The following is an 18,174-nucleotide window of genomic DNA, read 5'->3' as shown; positions in this document are numbered from 1 at the left end:
TAGTCTTCCTTTTATGTTTTGAAGAATGCAAGAATTTGAATTAGATGAAAATTACAATTCAGAGGTTGAATTCAGTTGTGTACTTGAACATTGTGTAAATTCACTGAGCTGAGGCCCACATTTGTTTACCTGAGAACATTTCAATAAAGTCTTTATAATGTGCTTGCAGCTCCAAAGTGCTGCTAAACTCAAAAATTCTAAAGCTATGAATAATTTTTGTGTGAAATGGTACACTGAAATTAACACTACACTTTTTGAATAAAAAACCAAGGTGGTACATAGAAATGTCTTCAATTTTCTTGGCTCGGGAAACACAGCTGAAGCCGTGTCTATCAGGAGGCTAGGTAGCAATTTCTTAAGGTAGTACTGGAGCAACCTCCAGTCAAAGACAAAAAAAAAAAAAAAAACGCCATCCCACACTGGACATGCTGTGAAGTCTTCTGCTTCACTCATCCCCTGACTTGTGAAGCACCTGGCAGGATTCCTAACATCGCCTATTAAACTTTCCCCTCCAGCTCTCCTGGAGATCACAAAACCACATTTTATTTTCAAATGGAATGTATCCCACTTAAATTGTTTTCAATCCCCATTAATCTCCAACAGAACAGTATGAAAATGGGAGACCTTTGTCATTTGATGATGCTAATAAAATGGCCAATGTGTATTATACACTTATTGTGCATTAATCACAGCAATAATCCTTTACCTATGTTATTTCACTGAGTCCTCACACAGTCTATGAGATAGATTCTGTATTTCATCATCTCATGGAGGCCATCAGCACATTATGCTTTTTTAAATATACAAATAAAAAAGAGGGAAAACATTGCCAAGTAAACTATGACATAATGTTTTCTGTTACTTCGAATTTATATTTTACATTTGTTGAAAGCACTCTTGTACCATACCACCAAAAACTCCTTTGCAATTTTTTCCTCAATATATGAAGGGATTTGGAATTTTTCCTCTGTGCAGTTCAGTTGCATGACTTGGTGTGTGATAAGTAATCCTTTTGGTATACCTCAGCAACAAAATAAACACAGTTTCAGCTACATGTGGGTATCTTCCTCTTTGGGATATCATTAAGCACTTGATTTTCCTTTGCAAGAAAGTGTGTCAAGATGATCATTCTTCTAATGATGAATGTTTGCTTCACAAATATCAAATTTAAGCCCCCTGTTCTGTTTCTGTGTATACAGTAAATTTTTGTCTTAAAGCCAGTGCATTGTGTAATCTTTCTGAAAACAACTTAAATGAAAATTAACTTAGCATGTGCAGTAACATCAGTGCCCATAAACTCCGGTAAAGTGATAACAGGAACAGCAATGACCAAGTATGGTTCAATGCCAGCTGTGTCTCAGCTGCCACGAGGCCAATGGTGACCGTAAAATACTGTTCTTTGTATGAGTCATCTCAATTTCTGAGATATGAAAACGTATAAATAAAATATGTTTATTTTATATCTATAAAATATAGTGAGTTCAAAACAGTATATAATGGTTAAGATGCCAATCCAGAAACTGTTACCCAGGAAATCGGACTCTGGACCACATTCTCTGAATTGCTACAGTATATTAGTCATAGGAAAATTAAGGAAATAAGTCCATACCCTTATCTTAACTTTGCCATAATGAACTAAAGTTGGAACTCAATATAACTTTCACCTTACATCTGTGGATTTAATTTAAAAACTTTGTTGCTGCTTCTTGGGTTTTTATTAAATAGTGACACCAGCCTTAGTACTCTGTACAAAGAGGTGATGGTTTTTGACTGGAGAGTTTATTATCTAAATTAGACTGGACAAAACCTGGGAAATGAGATGACAAAAGATCATGAGAAGTTGGTGTTGGTTTCGATTTACTTAATTTTCATGGCGCCGATTTTCTTAGTGCTTCCTCAATTTACACTTTCTGTCTCTTTTCTCCCATTATTTTTGAGGTATGTCAAGCAGCTAGTATGTTCCCTTTGTTGAAAGTGAAGAATCTGTGCGTACCAGTATTCACACAGCCAGTAAGTAGATAAGATGGTTCTAGTCTCATACTATCCCTGTATTAAGAGCACATCTATGTTCAAAAAATTATAATCTTGTTGCTGTGTTTAACAAATGGCTGAATACAATGATCCTATATGATGACACAAAAACTCTCCTTCAAGAGGAGAATATGACGATGCACCAGATGTAAACATTTACCTTGAATTTAGTGAAAACAGCAAAGTGGAACGGTGAACAGCATGTGCTCTGGAGCCAGCCTGTCTTGGTCCATATTCTGGCTCAACCACTAAGGAGCTTTGCAAGCTTGGTCAAGTTACTTAAACTTTCTGTGAATTGGCTTCCTTATGTTGTATATGGCAGGGATCATATTAGCAACAAAAATTCTGGATGTAAAGAAAATGAAAGACTAAAACTCTATCAATAAATCAGATTGCATATATACTAGAAAGAATGGTCTTTAAAATAGACAGGAACCTAGAAAGGATGAGTGAAGAAATTTGAGGGAAAAAAGGAGGCACTCTGTTGTTATATTAAACTTGAATTGACTGTCAGTTCACCTCACCTTTGGTTTTTATATACGTTATTATTCATCCATACACATCTAATCTTTGTAGTGACCCTCAAAGGGTTATCAACTCCCAGTGCAACTCTTTTGCTCACTGAATAATACTTCCTGTTTAAATTTCCAGAAACATATCCACATATCGTATCATAGTCCCAGTTCTATTTGTTTATACGTCTGGGCAAGAACATCTGATAAACACATGCTGTTGTCCCGAAGCCACTCTGACTTCTTGGTATTCGTGAGCACACTCAAGAGACTTACTAAGTGAATAAACGCCTGCGGAATCCATACTTTCACCTACTGCCCTTATAGTACCAGAGATAGTTACCAGCTCTTCTCAGGACTATTAAGAAGCATGTTTACACGAAGATAGTATGGAAAATAATTTCTCATTCACAGCGGTATTAAAGTGCTCCAAAAGGGTCATGGTGAAGAAGCATAGTACAGCTGTGGTGAAATTTCTTAATTCATCAAGAAGTCTGTTTTCCCAATACGAAAATCTAGGCTTAATATGTGTCCCATAGCACAGGCATATAACTACTACTTCTGCTTAACACACTCTTCATATTATTGCAGGATGGAAGGGTGGGGAATAACCTCAAACATCAGGAGATCATAATGCTTTTGTTCATGGTAGACAGTGGTAACTCTAGCTGGCCTTTCATATTTCTCTTCTTTGAGCCTTCAATCACCAACATTCCCTCCACACATCCCACCCGCCCCTGCCCCCCATGCATACTTAGGAGAGGACCACATGACCCCGGCTCCTATAGTCACAAGACTCCATCCTCAAGGCCTCGGTGGCTCAGGAATAGGCACGTGACCAAGACCAGGCCAATCAAGAGTCCTTCTTGGGAAACTTTTCACTTAAACTGAAAGGAAAGATTTTGTTTTCTTTCTGTTACAGTGTTGGAAGAGTAGCAGGTTCCCAGCCTGTGGTGTTGGAGAAGACTCTTGAGAGTCCCTTGGACTGCAAGGAGATCCAACCAGTCCATTCTGAAGGAGATCAGCCCTGGGTATTCTTTGGAAGGAATGATGCTAAAGCTGAACCTCCAGTACTTTGGCCACCTCATGTAAAGAGTTGACTCATTGGAAAAGACTCTGATGCTGGGAGGGATTGGGGGCAGGAGGAGAAGGGGACGACAGAGGATGAGATGGCTGGATGGCATCACCAACTCGATGGACGTGAGTTTGAGTGAACTCCAGGAGTTGGTGGTGGACAGGGAGCCCTGGCGTGCTGAGGTTCATGGGGTTTCAAAGAGTCGGACACGACTGAGTGACTGAACTGAACTAAAACAGTTTTAAGGTAGGTGTTACAGTTGTCCTTACTTTATGCATCAAGAAACAGAGGCAGAGAGAGATGACAGGTTACATAACTTTCCTGGGTCACAACACTAATACAGATTCAAATGGAGGAAATGGCACTCCAGCATCTGTCTTTGCCCAGAGTCAATACACGGTGCTCGGATGCTCTGCCCCAGACCCTAGAGTACATTTTTTAATAGCCTGTGCACCTGGGTGCCTGCCCTTTTTAATTTCCACTCTCATATCTTGAGTCTGTGTTTCCTGTTGCATGAGCTCCGCAACCTGTGTGCCTATGGGGCCTGACTGCCCCTCCTGTTCTGTCTACCTTGGCTCTATCTTCGTACATGTGACCCATGTGACCAAAGGTAAACTAATGCTCACTGAAACTGCCCAGATAATATTTGCAGTACTTGATCCCATACGCTGACAACAGAAGGATGGCCAAACATGAGGCAGCCCTGAATGAACTAACATTACCAGCAGGGAAGACCCAGAGGACCCACAAGTAACAAAAACTGCCTCTAATATTTACCTCCTTTTTTTTTTTTTAACCTGTTGACATTTGATAATATGAAATATTGCCTAAGATAAATTATTCTCTTCCTGAGAATTCTGGGGCTAGTTATCTGGTTTTACTCACTGTGTTTACTAAAAGAATTTGCACTATATTTGCAGAGAGTTCAAATATCAAAGATTAATTTTTATAAAAATACAAGTTACTAAAGGGATACTAGGTGTTGAAACTGGAAAAGGCTTTGAGGTTGATAAAAGGGTACAAACTAAGTTATAAGATGAATAAGTTCTCAGGATCTATTATATAGCATGATGACTGTAGGTGATTACAGCTAATACTACTGTATAGTATACTTGAAATTTTCTGAGTATTTGCTATGCATACTCAACAAAAAAAAAAAAAAAAAAGTAACTATGTGAGATGATGGATGTGCTAATTAACTCAATTGCAGGAATCATTTAACAATGCATATGTACATCAAACTACTTTGTATACTTAAATATGCTGCTGTTTTATTTGAAAAGAAAGGAAGGAAGAAAGGAGTAGGGATAGAGGGAGGAAGGAAAGGAAACTAGCCTTCAAAACAGAACAGGGAAAATCACAAACCAAGACAGCTTAGTGATTCGACTGACTCTTGGGTCTAAAGTCCAAATGCTGGAATGAATGAGCTTCAAATAATCTTTTTCTCGATGCAGTCAGCCAAAGGTTCCAAGTAAAAGCAAGCATCTAGACTAGCTTTCAGTTAGGACAAGGCAGGACACATGACTGACATATTCATTCATGGAGTTTCCCTTTTGGCTCAGACGGTAAAGAATCCACCTGCAATGCAAGAGTCATGGGTTCAATCCCTGGGTCAGGAAGATCCCCTGGAGAAGGGAATGGCTATCCACTCCAGGGGAGGACACATGACTGACATACTCACATTGCCCACAAATAGATGAAATTCACCCAAAAGTCACAGGAAAATTAAGAATGGTTGATGGTTGCTAGGCAGCAAAATAACACACCAAGGTCTCCTCTATAGTACTGACTTTAGCGCTACATCCTTGACCGTGAGTATTGGGTAAGTTATTCCCAGTTTCAGTATCTACATCTAATGGTACCAAGGGGTGCTCCTATTCAGAACTTCATGAAGATGACAAAAATATTTACTGAGATCAAATAACTCCATACTTGGTAACGTTGCCTAGATACATGTTAAAATACAATGAACTAGAAAGGATACATACAAGGTTCTGACAACCTATCTGTCACACAAAGAACTTATGATTAACCTGGAACCAGGAGGCTAAGGGAATGGCCTGGCCCAGAACAGTATCTCTCTCTGTGTTCCATATTTTCTGTGCTGGGGCATGGACTTCAGTCTGAAGGGTCCCACAACTTTGCTCCTGCACCTATTTAAAGTCACCACCATTATCAGTGAATAGTTGTTAAGGTTTGCCTTACCTTAAGTATTCTGTTACACTTGGCTTTGTAATAAATACAGCGGTTCTCTGCCTCTCAGACCAGCACTCTCCAAGTCTGTGGCTGTATTTTCTTTGATGACTACCTTCTCATCAGAGGATCAGCCATCTTCAGGCTGCAAGTATGACATAATATATCTTTTAAAAAGGGGATCACTCCTTCGACATAACAATTGAACACTGATTCTCCTTTTCAAGGAAACATGGGCACCATGATAACTGCTGGATAAGACCATATAAAATCATTAATCTTTGCTCACTCCAGTCCTTGCAGTGAGTCCTCAGGATTAGGTACAAATATTATTTTTAAATATCTAATAAGATAAACTTTCTTCCTAGAAGTTATTCCACTAACAGGATCAATGAAGTAAATCAAAATCCCACCTTCCTTCTTGATAGTAAACATTTACTATCCTGATGAGAACAGAATTTAGTTCTCATACATAATTGTTGTCAGATTTTAAAACTTGACTTGTTCTTTTTTTTTTTCTTTTTCTAATTTTATTTTATTTTTAAACTTTACATAAATGTATTAGTTTTGCCAAATATCAAAATGAATCCACCACAGGTATACATGTGTTCTCCATCCCGAACCCTCCTCCCTCCTCCCTCCCCATACCATCCCTCTGGGCCGTCCCAGTGCACCAGCCCCAAGCATCCAGCATCGTGCATCGAACCTGGACTGGCAACTCGTTTCCTACATGATATTTTACATGTTTCAATGCCACTCTCCCAAATCTTCCCACCCTCTCCCTCTCCCACAGAGTCCATAAGACTGTTCTATACATCAGTGTCTCTTTTGCTGTCTCGTACACCGGGTTATTGTTACCATCTTTCTAAATTCCATATATATGCGTTAGTATACTGTATTTATGTTTTTCCTTCTGGCTTACTTCACTCTGTATAATAGGCTCCAGTTTCATCCACCTCATTAGAACTGATTCAAATGTATTCTTTTTAATGGCTGAGTAATACTCCATTGTGTATATGTACCACTGCTTTCTTATCCATTCATCTGCTGATGGACATCTAGGTTGCTTCCATGTCTTGGCTATTATAAACAGTGCTGCGATGAACATTGGGGTACACGTGTCTCTTTCAATTCTGGTTTCCTCAGTGTGTATGCCCAGCAGTGGGATTGCTGGATCATAAGGCAGTTCTATTTCCAGTTTTTTAAGGAATCTCCACACTGTTCTCCATAGTGGCTGGACTAGTTTGCATTCCCACCAACAGTGTAAGAGGGTTCCCTTTTCTCCACACCCTCTCCAGCATTTATTATTTGTAGACTTTTGGATCGCAGCCATTCTGACTGGTGTGAAATGGTACCTCATAGTGGTTTTGATTTGCATTTCTCTGATAATGAGTGATGTTGAGCATCTTTTCATGTGTTTGTTAGCCATCTGTATGTCTTCTTTGGAGAAATGTCTATTTAGTTCTTTGGCCCATTTTTTGATTGGGTCATTTATTTTTCTGGAGTTGAGCTGTAGGAGTTGCTTGTATATTTTTGAGATTAGTTGTTTGTCGGTTGCTTCATTTGCTATTATTTTCTCCCATTCTGAAGGCTGTCTTTTCACCTTGCTAATAGTTTCCTTTGATGTGCAGAAGCTTTTAAGGTTAATTAGGTCCCATTTGTTTATTTTTGCTTTTATTTCCAATATTCTGGGAGGTGGGTCATAGAGGATCCTGCTGTGATGTATGTCAGAGAGTGTTTTGCCTATGTTCTCCTCTAGGAGTTTTATAGTTTCTGGTCTTACGTAAAACTTGACTTTTTCATTTGAGCAAGTGTTCTTCACAACTGACAACCAAAGAATTATACAAATTCATTCAACAGGTAAATCCATTTTTACATCTGGGGTTATATTTTACTATTAACTCAATTGACACATGCATCAGAATTAATCAAATAACATCCCATATAAATGCTATTAAGGCTTTTTTTTTTTTTTACCAGTGAGAATAGGATAGCTGGGGCTATGCCACTGACTCCCAAATCTCACTGAATTTACACAACAGAAGTTGATCTCTCACAAAGATGGCTGATGACCTCCAGGGCAACTGCCCTCCCTGTAAAACTCAGCTTCTTTTAATCTCCAGGAATTAAAGCTTTATGACGTCTTTGTGCTACACATACTTGTTCCTTCCGAAACTGTAGACTTTCTCTCTCTCTGACAACTATCTTTAGCCCTTAGACATGCAGCTGCCTCCCCTCATTAGTTCTCCTTTCCTCTCCAAGGCTCTTCCCTCGCACACTCACATGTGTCATTTCCTCCTCCACATTTCGGAAACTCCCAACTAAGATGTCATCAGCTGCTTAGTTACCCTGACTACTGCCATTTTCCTCTCTGCCAGTGCTCCTTTGTCACCTATCCAATCTATTTAAAATCCCTCTGCCAAGATATTCTATTCACATAAGCTAAGACCAAGACAGCTGTGTTTCTTCCCACCCACCTCTAACTTCCCTTCCTTCTCTGACTTCTGGCTACTTTCAATCCAACAGTCCACAAAATTTACTAATTTGTTTGCAGGATACTATAAACTGCACTAGGAACTCTATTCAGGAGAAAAGGATAACATAGCTTCCATCATCAAGTATATTTCAGTGTTTCAGGAATTTTTATTTGATAATCCAAATAAAACTGAAATGTAATACATTATACTTTTAGGTGTATGACCATCAGAGGGAGTTCAATAGAAGGAGATGGATGCTTGGACTTGACAAATTAGAAAGCCTCTAATTCAGTGGTTTCCAATCATGACTGATCATTAGAATCATCTAGACATGGTAAACAAAAAATACCTCAGATGAATGATTCAGCAACTCCAGGGATAGCAAGACTGGGATCTACAATTTATGTGTATGTGTGTAGATATTTTAAGTGCATAAATGTATACACAGGCATCTATGTATATGAGTAAAAATACCTGGTGGCTCAGATGGTAAAGAATCCGTCTGCAATGCAGAAGACCCAGGTTTGATCCCTGGGTCAGAAAAATCCCCTGGAGAAGGTAATGGCTATCCACTCCAATATTCTTGCCTAAAGAATTCCATGGACAGAGGAGCCTGGCAGGCAACAGTTCATGGGGTCACAAAGAGTTGGACATGACTGAACGACTAACACACACATGCATTTATATACAAGCACATATGTATAAAGCATGTATGTATACATAAATACATACATTCACACATTATAAGTAAAAATAAACACCTCTCCAAGTGATTTTTATGATTTCTATGATCTTTATGATCAAAGTCAACTTCATTCCTATATCTTGTTAACCAAATTGAAAAGTGAATTGCAGACAGGTTTAACCATTTTAGATAAATCACACAGCTAAATACTGACAAAACTGGGATGTCAGAAGAGCTTTCTTGACTCACTGTCCCCAAACTCCTCCAATGTTTTGTACTCCAAGAAGATGGTGGGAATATTTGGAGCTTCAGTTGGAACATGAATCGTGGCTAGGTTTCATAAACATGAGGAACAGATAGAGTATTCAAGAGAAGTTTCTTCTCATCTCTGTTCCTATCCTACTAGTTTAAATTCAAGGCATATTTTGCATATTTATTGAGAGGCTAAAATATATAAGGCATCAACCTGGACACAATCAGGGAAGGTTTACCTTTGAGAGGATACTGCCCTTTAAAGTCTTTGTTAGCAATGGGGAACCCCTGAGGAGCATTTTCAACATTCAAGTTCTTTTTGTCTACCTCAGACTACCGAACTAAAATTTCTAGAGATGGGACACAGAAATATGCATTATTAATGTGTTTCTCAATTGATTCTTATGCACAGTAAATTCTAAGATACATGGTAAAGGGGAATAAAGACAAGACAATGGCACAGATAACGATTAAAATCAAGATAAGGGTTTTCAACTCAGAGAGGGAAAGAGTGTTGTTTCAACTTTGTAGCAAGGTCAAAGCTGTACAAACTTTTCTTCACCCATTAAAGAACTGAGGTTGCAGGGCCACCAAGTAACCTGAAGTCTGGGGAGATAAGGGTGCTTTGGGGGAGAAACAGAACCAAGTATTTGTTTACCTGGAGTGGACAACACTAGACACCACCTTAGCTGGAAAGAAGGATGCAGCTAATTTTTTAAACAAATTGCTAGAGGATAAGGGTGAGCTAGCATGAAAGTGCCAAGTACCTAAGGATCTCAGCTACAGGGGCCTTCATACCCTCTTGCAGGATTTGACTCCAGGAACCCCACCCTGGCTCAACCCTTCACCTCTATTTTCCTACAAAACAAAAGCTTTAATCTGCAGGAGGAAGAGCATGAAAACTTCCATGTTAAGGCCTGAGTGAAAACCCACTGCAGCTAGAGGATAGGACAGAAAAAGAAAGCAAGAATCACATTACCCCTCGGAGAGGGGCAGAAGCATATGAGAAGGCCATAAGCCAGAGACCCAGGAATTACTGAACATGAGCTTATATGATTATACACATACACGTTATAACCCATACCAATTTAGAAAATCTAACTGTCTGAAGTACAATTAAGAATTAGTAGGGTCTGGAAATGTAAATGAGTGTAGCCTCTATGGAAGAGAGTATGCTGCTGCTGCTGCTGCTGCTAAGTTGCTTCAGTTGTGTCCAACTCTGTGCAACCCCATAGACCGCAGCCCACCAGGCTCCCCGTCCCTGGGATTCTCCAGGTAAGAACGCTGGAGTGGGTTGCCACTTCCTTTTCCAATGCATGAAAGTGAAAAGTGAAAGTGAAGTCGCTCAGTTATGTCTGACTCTTCTCGACCCCATGGACTGCAGCCTACCAGTCTCCTCCATCCATGGGATCTTCCAGGCAAGAGTACTGGAGTGGGTTGCCATTGCCTTCTCTGAGAAGAGAGTATGGGGATTCCTCAAAAATTAAAAATAGAATTACCATATCATCCAGCAATTCCACTTCTAAGCATATATTGAAGGGAAATGAAATTCATTGTTCAAAGAGATATCTGTGTACCCATGTTCACTGCAGCATTATTGACAATAGCTCAGACATAGACACAACATAAGCATCCATTGATAGATGGATGGACAAAGATGTGAGGTGTATACATACACACACACACACACACACACACACACACACACATATATATATATATATATATATATATATATATAATTTAGCCATAAAAAGGAAGTCCTGCCACTTATCAATGAGATCGGTAGACCTTGATGGCATTATACTAGTGAAATAAGTCAGACAGTAAAGACAAATACTGTTAAATCTCATAAGGCAAAATCTAAAAAGACCACATTCATAGAAACAGAACAGATTGGTAGGTACCTAGTACTCTTGTCTGGAAAATCCCAAGGGCGGAGGACCCTGGTAGGACTCGACTAAGTAGGACACGACTAAGCGACTTCACTTCCACTTTCCACTTTCATGTATTAGAGAAGGAAATGGCAACCCACTCCAGTGTTCTTGCCTGGAGAATCCCAGGGACGGGGGGCCTGGTGGGCTGCCGTCTATGGGATCGCACAGAGTCGGACATGACTGAAGTGACAGCAGCAGCAGCAGCAGGGGTGGCCGGAAGTGGGGGTTGGGATAAATAGGTGAAGATGTTAAGAAAATAAAAGGAAACCTTGAGTAAGAACCTCTCAGTTGAGCCAGGCAGTCAACAGAACTGAAAGAAATAACAAAATGGTTGTTTTACACCAAAGAAATATTGGTCTACGTCCTGTCTTGAGCAAAACTGAAGTAACTTGTATCTAACATAAAGTTGGGTCAACCATAGACTTTCTAGTCCCACATCAAATTTCTCAAAACCTCATGTTTCCTTTGCATTTGATTCATCTTGAGTTCCTGTCCATCCTTCATAAGAGTAATTCTGTTTGCTGAAAGATCTGGTTGCCTATCATATCTTCAAAAGGTTCATAATATCCATTCATTTTATTTATTTAATATCCAAAAACTTGCAATTTAATGAATTCAAAGTAAACTATTTAGGTAACTTTCTTCTGGCCCAGAATTTAGGTCTGTACATTAGCAAAACTGCCTAATCTAACCAGGTTTTAAAATTTTGAACTCAGATATACATGGAACGTTACCCCAGATACACTATCACTGGGAAGATAACTTCTGAAAGAGATCACTATCTAATACCAAAGCAATACCTTCATTTTCTAAGAATGCATTTGTGAAGAGATTCCTTACTTTTAAAAGACAGATTGTAAATACCTTATATAGTAAGCATATGGAGAAAGCAATGGTACCCCACTCCAGTACTCTTGCCTGGAAAATCCCATGGATGGAGGACCCTGGTGGGCCACAGTCCATGGGGTCGATAAGAGTCGGACACGACTGGGCAACTTCACTTTCACTTTTCACTTTCATGCATTGGAGAAGGAAATGGCAACCCACTCCAGTGTTCTTGCCTGGAGAATCCCAGGGACGGGGAAGCCTGGTGGGCTGTTCGGTCTATGGGGACATGACTGAAGCGACTTAGCAGCAGCAGTAAGCATAACGAAAGAGTAAAGGTCTAGGATTTGCACTCAGAGACCTAGCTTGCAGTTTACTATCCATATAAATTTAAACCTCTCCTAATTCTAATTAAATAAGTAGTGCATGTGTAAGCACCATGTCTCTAAAGTACCATGTAAAAATGTTTAATTTTGTATTATTAACATACACACTATTGTCTTTCTTTCATTCATTCAATAAACTTCTATTTAAACCTCTTTAGAAATTAGACAATATTTTCTTCAAGTGACTTTTCCCAACCTTCTCTTCCCTATCTGGGCTCTTCAGACTGAATCTGATTCATCTAAGTAGCTATGTAATTTAGTTCATGATCTGACACATAGCAAGTACTCAATAAATATTTATTAAATAATTTCAGTCACTGTCAGCTTCCTCTTCCTCTCTACTTCCAGCAACTAATATATTCTAAATTATGTGTGGTAAAGTTATTCAACAGCACCCAGATTCACTCCATGACAATGTGTAGTTTTTAAAAGAACATTTCCACTTTGGATCTGTCTAAACTTGCCAGAATTAAGATAATTAATGGACATTCATACTTTGAATTTTACATCTTTATTCAAACTTCATCTTTATAAAAAAAAATTAATCACGAAAGGCCCACCATATGTTCAAAAGCTATTATGATTGTTTAGATAGAGAGAGACGGGTGCTCCCTCTTCTGGTTCTACAGAGAAAGATGATGACAGAAAACCCTCTGCCGAGTCAGACTCACATCCTGGGTAGGGAGGCCTGCCTACGCAAAGCATTATTTCAGAATTCTGGGGTGTGGGAGGCTACATAATGACTAAGTTTGCTATACATCCTTAACTGACTTAAAATACCGCATTGATACAAATGCTTGCCAGATGGGAAAAATATTATGAAAAAAGAGATCTTACTAATCTTACTCAAGGTTTGAAAAGCTATTATTTAAAAAGAAAGAAAGAAAGAAACCCAAGATAATAAAACAGTAAAATATATATATATATGAAATAAAACTCAACAGTTTCTCTTAAAATGACAAGTATAAAAAAAAAACAAAGACAGTTTCTTTCTTGGTGTGAATGGCTGTTAACTTTGCAACCCCCAAATAATATATGTGTAAGGTATTTTAAAGTTGCAACACAGAACGATGAACATTATTGCAGTTGGTCCTCACAATAGATGCTATAAGTCAATACGCCAAGGAATGAATATTATCATTGTTGTTTCCTCCAATTTCAATGGAAGTACCTATACAATGATGCATAGCTTTTTCACAGGGCTTGCAAAACAAGCCCAAGACCACTTCTATGTTTCAGATGTTAATAATGGCTAAATTCTAAGTGCATGCTTTCTATGGTCAGGCACTGAAACAATCAGTTTACAAGTTATGCCTCATTTAATTTTCATAATAATTCTATGAACTAGACACCATTATCACTCCCATTTTACAGATGAGGAAATTAAGCACTTTTACAGATGAGGAAATTGATCACTTTTCAGGGCCAAATTCAAGATTATGCCCTATCGTCTAAAGCAAATCGTGTGAAAACTCCCTAAAGTCAACTCAAATACACATGAGGAATTGCTTGGAAATCACAGCACTCTTCACAGAATGCCACAAAATATTGATATATTTAGTCCCATTTTATAAACTAGAAACACATTTTCTAGCAGAAAATGTTACTACAATATATATATATATATATATATGTGTGTGTATATATATATATATATATGTGTGTGTGTGTACCAACCAAGTTATACTTCTATCATCTATGTTTAAACATAAAAGTAAGACATAAATCAACTCCAGATTTAAATAGGGATCTTATGTCTCAGAATACCTTTAACTCTAACACATACAGACTACCCCATGTCTTGCAGAATTATGTATTTTACTCACCGGATTTTACAAAAGTTGAAAATTCTCCTGGATATGTTTCAGCTGTTTTCAAACCAGTCCAGAAGTCTTCCCATACCCCTCTCCAAGATAAAAGTCAGCATGAATTAAAATTTCTTGACACCTTAGGGCCCAGGGCTTCCGTGATAGCTCAGCTGGTAAAGACTCCATGTGCAATGCAGGAGACCCCAGTTCAAAATCTAGGTGGGGAAGATCCACTGTCGAAGGGATAGGCTACCCACTCTAATATTCTTGGGCTTTGCTTGTGGCTCAGCTGGTAAAGAATCTGCCTGGGATATGGGAGAACTGAGTTTGATCCCTGTGTTGGGAAGATCCCCTGGAGAAGGAAAGGCTACCCACTCCAGTATTATGGTCTGGAGAATTCCATGGACTGTATAGTCAATGGGGTCGCAAAGAGTCAGACATGACTGAACGACCTTCACTTTCCAGCCCCCATGATTAGGTATAAGGTTTGTTTTTTTCTTTTTTTAAGATCAGCATGTCCTCCCTATAGATCTTTAAATAAATTTGACTGAAATCTTGGCTTTTCAAATGACTTGAAATAATCTGCAGTAAAAATGTATGGCAAAAATTTGCACAGAAACAGAAATAACATGCGACTGAAATCAAAGATCTTTTGCTGACCCTAATTTTTTATAACTACATCTTCCTCTTTGCTTTGCAGTATTTCTCCACAAGACTACTCTGAGTTTCTGCAGGCAATGCAAAATTTTTTAATCTCTAAAATGATACAGGTCTCCACATTCCCAAAACACACAAAAATTTTCAAGAAAACATTTTATCAAGTTAAAACCATGTAAGATGAACCCAATTACTTTATGAAGTGATGAAAAAGCTTGATTGGCTGCCCAATTTGCCATTTTCATGCTCATTGTTTACCCAGCTGCATGAGCCACTGAGCAAACAGTCAGCAGCAGTTGCCAAGGTTTTACCATAATAACAAATTATGAGGGAAAAACTTGGAATTCAGAAAATTCTGCACAGAAACTTAACTACTTTCTGAGTACTGGGGAACATACCAGTTTAGTGAAACGTGGCAGCAAAACCCCACTGTTCTACGGGTGTGTGGGAGAGTAGTTTGAGAAGCACATTTCCTTGGATTCAGACTTTGCTCCTCTTCGACCATCTAACTTCCCTTCCATGGATGCCCTAAATAGGAAATCCACAGTAATTATCATACAAGAAATTAAACTGTGTGAAATTGCTCTTAATTAAATTTTATATTTGAAAGAAATTGAATTAAATCAAGCACCAGTGGACGAGCTCAGAGGTAACAGAACATGGGAGAAAATGCACAGGCTGCCATGAAGTTGAGTAAGAAAAAATCAACTGACCCTTTAAAGAATCGGTAATGGGTCCAATTCCTGAGTTGGGAAGATACCCTGGAGGGGGAAATGATGACCCACTCCAGTATTCTTGCCTGGAGAATCCCATGAACAGAGGAGTCTGGTGGGCTACAGTCCAAGGGCAGCAAAGAGTCGGACACGACTGAAGCAACTTAGCACAGCACAAAGGGCTGTGGGTAATACAACAGGATAGGCTCCCTGGCTGCCCCAGACACAAGTGCAGTTGGTGCTAACTCCAGGTTCTTTTCCAGAGACATCAGCAAAGGTGCTCATGACAAAAACAGGGGCATGGTGGATACCCTGAGAGAGTCCCCCTTGGAAGTAGAGGCCGGCAAGAGGGAAACAGCTGCTTCTGTGCGCAAAGCATGAAATTCAGGCACCTGGCTCAGACCATTCTCTCACAAACAGCAAAAGCCTGTAGCTCCCATGAGAGGAGCAGAGGTGAAGACCCATTGCTGATGGGAGAATGCAGAAGAAAAATTGTCTACCCTGGAGTAGGGCCAGTCCAGAATCCTGGGTTAAAGCCATTAGAGGTGTGCTGTTCCCGCTGGGAAGGGCCAGGAGACTCTCTCTTCTGTACCAGGATAGCAGAGAACCTATCCTGTCCTCTTCCTTCACCACCCTTAATCCCCACCAGCAACATACAATTACTAGAACAGTCAGCAATTTCATTCGAGGTATGTGCCCAAGAGAAATAAAAGCTTACATCCTCACAAAACCTGTAGAGAAATGTTTAGAGCAACTTTATTCACAATTGCAAAGGAAATAACCTAAATGTCTATCAACTGGTGAGTGGATGACAAACTATATTATAGCCGTTCAGTGGAATACTACTCACCAATAAATAGAAATAAACTACTATTAAATATAACAACATGAAGGAATCACAAATGCAGTAAGTGAAAGAAGTCAGACACAAAAGGCTATATACTATTAATATATACTTCTATTCATACAACATTCTAGAAGAGCAAAATTCTAGTGACAAAGAGAGTTCACTGGTTTCCTGGAAAGTGGAAAGTGAAGGTGTGAGTTGCTCAGTTGTGTCTGAGTCTTTGCAAGACTCAGTAGTCTTTGCAAGACCCATGGACAGTAGCCTGCCAGGCTCCTCTTTCGATGGAATTCTCCAGGCAAGAATTCTGGAGCAGGTGGCCATTTCCTTCGCCAGGGGATCTTCCCAACCTAGGGATCAAACCCAGGTCTCCGGCATTGCAGGCAGATTCTTAACCACCTGAACCACCAAAGAAGCCCAGAGGTGGAAGAAGGCACAAAGGAATTTTGGGGGAATGTAATCTTCTACATCGTAATTGGAGTAGTGGTTACATGTCTGTACAAACCCATCAAGTTCATAAACAGTGAATTTTAAAGTATATAATAAACCTGACTTAAAAAGTCAAAATACATATTTTAGCTTCATTTTTATCAGAGTTTGAATGATTTTGAAAAAATTTTAATTTACTTGATAGATCAGCTTTTATGGAATACATACTAATATGCTATGCCATGTTCTATCTAACATGGCATGAATTAGTTACGACCCTTTGAGATTATACAGTGTCATACACTACTTCTTAAAATATCTTCAGCAGTTTATGGATTAAATATGAAAATTAACATATATAGAATTATATATGAGACATATGGCTCAGCAGGTAAAGAATCCACCTGCAACACAGGAGATCTAAGAGACGTGGGTTGGATCCTTGAGTTGGGAAGTTTCCCTGGAAGAAGGAATGACAATCCACTCCAGTATTCTCGTTGGGAAAATCCCATGAACAGAGGAGCCTGGAGGGTTACAGTCCACGGGGTAACAAAGAATTTGAATCAGCTGAAGTGACTGAGCACACACATACACATGAGATAAGAGGGGGACAGGGCACAATCTTTAAATGAATGACACAGCTGTGGAGGACACAACATGAACTAGGTAGAGCAAACTAGGTCCAAGATGGTGGATTTGCCAACTTCCACTAAACCCTGAGCCTCATTATGCACTCACTGTAATACATCAGCAAGCTAGATGACACATCGACCAGCTCCATGACATTTCTGAGGCCAACCATAAAAGGCCAAAGTGAGCAGCGACCCAATTCCTGGAAATCCACCCCTTACCCAAATAGTTGCAATAATCTTCCCACTTATTAGCCTATGAAATTACCCAGCCCATAAAAACTAACCACCTCATATTTCAGGACTGCTCTCACTTTCTGAAATGGACTGCATTTTGTTTAGGGAGTGTGTGTGTGTGTGTGTGTGTGTGTGTGTATTAGCGCACACAGACACTAAGTCGCTTCAGTTGTATCTGACTTTTTGCAATCCTATGGATTGCAGAGCCCACCAGGCTCCTCTGTCAATTCTCCAGGCAAGAATCCTGGAGTGGATTGCCATGCCCTTCTCCAGGGGAATCTTCTCAACCCAGGGATGGAACCCAGGTCTGCCGCTTTATAGGCAGATTCTTGACTGTCTGAGACAGGTACAGAGGAGGGAAGATATAAAACCAATGTGAGAGATCTGCAGTTAAGTTACAGAGAGTAACAAAGAGTAAACAGTGAAATAAGCACTTTTTAAAAAATATCTATATTATAAGTTTCTACAAACAAAAAAAGAAAAA

General features: G+C 39.3%; 1 long non-coding RNA gene across 2 annotated transcripts in view; it reads right to left on the bottom strand.

Annotated features, from left to right (window-relative positions):
- Positions 1-4,801: 4,801 nt before the first annotated feature.
- LOC133260520 (uncharacterized) overlaps positions 4,802-18,174 on the bottom strand; it is a 133,956-nt gene continuing 120,583 nt past the window's right edge. For both annotated transcript variants that reach the window (XR_009740846.1, XR_009740843.1), the window contains exons 3-4: positions 5,824-5,956; positions 4,802-5,196 (exon numbers count right to left, since the gene is read on the bottom strand). This is a non-coding gene — a long non-coding RNA (uncharacterized LOC133260520). The remainder of the gene's footprint in view (positions 5,197-5,823; positions 5,957-18,174) is intronic.

This window comes from Bos javanicus, chromosome 2 (genome assembly GCF_032452875.1).
Source record: "Bos javanicus breed banteng chromosome 2, ARS-OSU_banteng_1.0, whole genome shotgun sequence".
Classification (NCBI taxonomy): domain Eukaryota; kingdom Metazoa; phylum Chordata; class Mammalia; order Artiodactyla; family Bovidae; genus Bos; species Bos javanicus.
Note: the sequence above shows the minus strand (reverse complement) of the source record. Positions and strands in the feature narration are given on the sequence as shown.